The sequence below is a fragment of the Colobus angolensis genome, unplaced genomic scaffold, assembly GCF_000951035.1.
Source record: "Colobus angolensis palliatus isolate OR3802 unplaced genomic scaffold, Cang.pa_1.0 Scaffold31, whole genome shotgun sequence".
NCBI lineage: Eukaryota > Metazoa > Chordata > Mammalia > Primates > Cercopithecidae > Colobus > Colobus angolensis.
In genome coordinates, this window is record NW_012116377.1 from 8,482,572 (window position 1) to 8,488,046 (window position 5,475).

At 49.3% G+C, this 5,475-nt stretch overlaps 1 protein-coding gene across 1 annotated transcript in view; it reads left to right on the top strand.

The window, feature by feature from the left end:
- The window catches only part of ITGB5 (integrin, beta 5), a 120,539-nt gene continuing 115,064 nt past the window's right edge, over nucleotides 1–5,475 (top strand). Inside the window, exon 1 of the mRNA XM_011950771.1 lies at nucleotides 1–49. The gene's annotated coding sequence lies outside the window, so the exon portion shown is untranslated. The remainder of the gene's footprint in view (nucleotides 50–5,475) is intronic.

The window sequence follows — 5,475 nt, forward strand, 5'->3', positions numbered from 1 at the left end:
CTGTACGCCTGCCTCCTGGGGCTCTGCGCGCTCCTGCCCGGGCTTGCAGGTAAGCCGCGCCGCCCACGGCGCTCAGAGAAACTTTGTCGCGCACACAGCCGCAGGCAGTGCCTGAGGGCAGAGGGCGCCTTCAGGGCACTCCCTGGTGGATGGACCCGTCGCCGGGGGACAGCCCCGCGGGGCCGTAGTGAATCTCCTGTCCGCTCCCGGGCTGAGGAGGAGCTTCCCTTCCTGTGTAAACAGCCTGGCCGGCCTGCTGACCTAGCCCGCCAGTCCCGCGCCTAGGGCACGGGGAGGACCGCCGCCGGCCCTGCCTTGGGGCCCGGGCTCTCCGTTGGCGGGCACAAAGCGGTCCTTGTGGCCGGCCGGGAGCGGGCGGGCTGCTGGGGGGCATGCCGCCGGTGTCCTGTTCCCGGGGAAGCAAGGGAGCCTCGAAACCCCAGCCAAAGCCCAGGGCCACCTCCACTCCTGAGGGCTCGCCTCCTGGGACTGCGGGTGCACGGGGCCCACAGCGAATCCCGGAGTTCTCTGCGCCTAGGCTAGCCGCCTTCATTTGAAGTTGCAGACCCACTTCCCCACCCCACCCCGCCTGCTTCCGCCTCGCCTAGGCCACCGCAAACCCGAGGGGGCACCCGCGTCCCAAACCACAGCCCCACCTGGGACTTCCCTATTAGATTCCTTCTGCCCTACTTTATCCCGCGATTTGCACACGCTCGGAGCCTCACACTCCCCTAACTGTGACCGATTCTGGAGTAGAGGACAGGGGCTGTGGAGACTGCCTTAGCCCGACGCTGCCATGGGCTGGCGGCGGTGCGAGGATCCCTCGGTTACCTGCTCTTAAGTTTTCAGGGTTGGGAGATGACTGGACGTGCCAGTTCGGAGGCCCTCGAGGAAGGATGCACTTGTTTGGGATGCGGACTTTCTCCCTTCCTTTAGGAAATAATAGTGCTCTATTCACTTTGGAGCCGGAGATACTTGATTGCTCTTGTGAGCCAAGTGGTTGCCTGGCTGCCCGAGGGGAGGACTGTTCCCCCACGGTGTCTCATTTACATGAAGGCAGTGGAGGTTTAGGTTTAAGAGCGGAGGAGGGGTCTGAGCAAACAACAACTTCGTTCAGACCCTAATTCAAACTTAATACTGTAGCAAGGTTTTTGTTTTTAGTTTTAAATGGGAAAATAATCACTCCAGAGCTTGGAGAGTAGATGAGTGGATTCCAGACACCTATCCGGCAGCCAGTGCCCATCACGGATAGTTTCATGGGTCCCTCGGGAAAGCGAGCAGAAGGAATATGTAACCCACATCACACAGGAATGTATTGTTGTGAACGTTCCCCTGCTCCACAAGGACTTTCCTTTAGTTTGAAATTAGGCACTTTTTCTTTTTTGGTGGGAACATTTTCTTTTAATACTTTTAATAATGTTAGTAGTTTTTAATTTTGGCAAAATAAGAAAATCTGGCAACCCTATGTTAAGCTCCCCTTCTCTTTTTCTGTTTGTTTCTTTTGTTTTGTTTTTAAATCTTAGTTTTCTTTGAAATCCAAAAGTTTGGAAACTGCCAAAGGAGATGGCTTCTAAGTTCCTCTCCAGTTTGACATTCTGTAATTCTGACAAACAGAATTATAATAATAATTTCCAGTTGCAAATAATTTTTTTTTCTTTTTTTTGAGTCAGAGTTTCAGTCTTGTAGTCCAGGCTGGAGTGCAGTGGTGCTGTCTGTGCTCACTGCAACCTCCCAGGTTCAAGCAATTCTCCTGGCTTAGCCTCCCAAGTAGCAAGGATTACAGGTGCCACCACCATACCAGGCTAATTTTTGTATTTTTAGTAGAGACGGGGTTTCACCATATTGGCTGGGCTGCTCTTGAACTTCTGACTTCAGGTGATCTAATCGCATCGGCCTCCCCAAGTGCTTGAATTACAGGCGTGAGCCACCATGCCTGGCTGCAAATAATTTCTAAAAATACATTATTTTCCACTTGCATCGTGCTTTCTCTTTTTCAAAGTTCATGTACATCTTCATGGTGATGTCCATTTTCTCATATGGTCTCAGGAAGGAAGTGACTTGCCCTTCTCCTCTACTTGGGTCAGGAGTGGTGGACCAGGGACCATGGCTTTTGGTCCAGTGCCCTCTGTCCTACCTGACTCAGCTTAGGGAAGAGAAAAGTACTGAGCATGGTGGTTCATTTGCAACTCTTTTGGGGTCCCGTTTTCCCATTGCCCATCTTTTTTTTTTTTTTTTTTTGAGACAGTCTTGCTCTTATTGCCCAGGCTGGTGTGCAGTGGCATGATTTTAGCTCACCACAACCTCTGCCTCCCAGGTTCAAGTGATTGTCCTGCCCAAGCTTCCTGAGTAGCTGGGATTACAGGCATGCACCACCACGCCTGGCTGATTTTGTATTTTTAGTAAAGACGGGGTTTCACCATGTTGTTCAGGCTGGTCTCCAACTCCCAACCTCAGGTGATCCGCCCGCCTCGGCCTCCCAAAATGCTAGGATTACAGGCGTGAGCCACCACACCTGGCCTCTGCCCATCTCTTTGACTACAGGTTTTGGTGATGGTGGTGGTGGTGGTGGAGCAAGCCATAGCACTGGCCTCCAGAACTTGCTGCCTACCTCTCAGGGCTCTGAAGCTTCTTAGGGTTAGCAGAGGTTGACTCACATCTGTGTGATTTCTCCTAGTTTCTCAGTGTTGCTGAATTAACTTCAACATTCTCTCTCTCTTTTTTTTTCTTCCCTTCCCTTCTTTTTTTTCTTGAAGCACTACAGGTACTTTATTCAGGGTGTGTTTCTGTACTGCTACTAGGAACATTATTATTTGAAAGAAAAAAACTTAGTTATTCAGAGAAAAGAAAGAGATGACCCTCAGGGCCATGCCTGCCTGGGTGTTCCTGGACCAGTGGTTGAGTGGCTCTCTGCTGCTCTTACCTCTCTTTCATCTCGGTTTGGATTTCCAGCAGGAAACCTTAGGTTTCAGGGGCTCATTTCGGACAAGTCCCTGGCCGACTGACAACCCCCTCCTGTCCCCACCAAGGGCTATCTCCTGTTCTCTTTCTTATTTTATGGCCGAGAGCTTCAGACAGAATCCTAGGACGTGGTCTTCCCCCAAAACCAGGGGTCTCACTGAGGTGAGGCTTTTCCACGCTGCCTTTGCTGAGAGAGAGAGGAGCACCATCTTATAAAGAGGATCCTGCAACACCACTGGAATTATGTGTGCCATCACATTCATTTCTTTTTTAAAAAAAGCAATCAAATGTTCTTCTAGTGAATGCTCTGCACATCCTAAGACAGCCCTTTGTTTTATTTAGTGGACTCATGTTGGCAGTACCCTTCCTCTACCCCCCACCCCCTACCACATTTCCTGTGGTCTGTGATGGGGTTGTTGGAATTTGGCTGCATCTGCAGCTCTCTGTAGGTAACCAGGCACAGGTTTAGAGCTGACAGGACAATGAAATACAAACAGTGGGTTTGGTCTGTAGACTGCTGTTTATCCTATGGATTTACATTTTAACTCCATCATCCTTGAGTTGGGGGAGCTTTTTATAAAGGGGATTGAGGCAGAAGAGGGCAGGGTCTAATTAACTCTAATTAGTATTCCCCGCCTGCTTGTTCTCCATGCTTATTTAGCTACTGAGGCAACGGGGAATTAAAATATCTAAGTAGTTTGGCAAAAGGCCTTTTGTGCCTGCGTGCCCTGGTAACTACTTTTTCTTCTTCAGCCTGGCCATGGAAATATTCTGAGATGCTTTAACAATATCAGTAATGTGGGACAATTATACACTCCTTAAATAATAGGGCCCCTTTCACATGGCAGTGTGCAGCTGGGTTAATGGGATAGGGTCTCTTTTCACAGGTATTTCCAGTTGGCTGGAGCCGAGGGCCTTGGAGAACTGACTGCCGTGGTTTGTTTTCCTTCTTTCCGGTTCGAATGGGATTAATGGCCTCTATAAATGTAAAGGAATGCTTTATTTAGAGGCGCCCATTTGTTTCTGAAGCTTCTGCTTCCGTTGAATGCAGGGTTTGCTTCCCGGGACTCATGGTGAAAAGTTTGCTTCAAGACAGGCTTGACTCATCCCCTAAGGCTGATGCTTTGAAGGTACTGCAAGGTACCCTGCCCTCTCTTCATAGGATTCCCTCCCCAACTCCAGCCAGACATTTTCAGAGCTGGTTGTCTTGCAGAGCTGGGACCTACTTCTGCAACTTGTTCCCTTTAGTTATTCTCAACTCTTACTCAGAGTGATCCTGAGATCCAACTCAAGTCAGATCATGTCTCTCTGCTTAAAACCTTCAAATGATTTCCCAGAGTCCTGCCAGGCTCCACGAACTCTCCACTGACTTCCCTTCACCACTTTCCCTTCAAGTCCTTTGCTCTAGCAGCATGGGCCTCCCACTGTCCCTCCAGCGTGCCAGTCATGCTCCCATGGCAGCCCTTCTCCCTGCCTGGAATACTCTCCTGCAAGATATCTCTGTATGACCGGCTTCCTCCACCCTGCAACACTTTTCTTAGCGTCTCTTGCTCAGCCAAGTTTTCCCTGGCCGCTCCCAGCTAAAGCTGCAACCTTCTCCCTATATCCCGCGTTCTTTTTATCTGCTTTCCTTCTTTAATTTTTGTCCTTAGCACTCATCACCATCTAATGTAACTACATATCTTATTCACTGTTTCCCCTAAGTAGAATTCTCCCCCAGCCAGGATGTGAGCTCTGTGAATAAGGGAGTCTTGTTGGGTTTATTTACCTCTGTATCCTCCATGCCTAGAACAGCACCAGGCACATATTTGTTGATTGAATAATGGATGAACCTGAGTCTTGGTAATTGGGAAGTGAAGAGGGTGATGTATCCCGTCCTCAACTCCCTGTTGCCTTCTATAGCTAGCTTTGAAGTCAGGGACTATGCATGTGGCTTGCTAGGAAGAAACATCCTGGGAGAAAGAGATTCTGTTGGAATGTGTCAGGATTTTTTTTTTTTTTTAAATGGCGTCTCACTCTGTCGCCCAGGCTGGAGTGCAGTGGTGTAATCTCCGGTCACTGCAACCTCTGCCTCCCAGGTTCAAGCGATTCTCCTGCATCAGCCTCCTGAGTAGCTGGGAGGCAGAGGCTGCAGTGAATCAAGATCACACCACTGTACTCCAGCCTAGGCAACAGAGTGAGACTCTATCTCAAAATAAAATAAAAAAGAAAGGGAAAAAGAAAAGAAAAAGTACATATGTAAAGGTTTTTTTTTTTTTTAATTGAGACAGAGTCTCTCTCTGTCTCCCAGGCTAGAGTACAGTGGTGTGATCTCAGCTCACTACAACCTCGGCCTCCAACGTTCAAGCAATCCTCCTGCCTCAGCCTTCCAAGTAGGTGGGATTACAGGCATGTGCCACCACGCCTGGCTAATTTTTTGTATTTTTAGTAAAGATGGGGTTTCACTATGTAGGCCAGGCTAGTCTTGAACTCCTGACCTCAGGTGATCTGCTTGCCTCAGCCTCCAAAGTGTTGGGA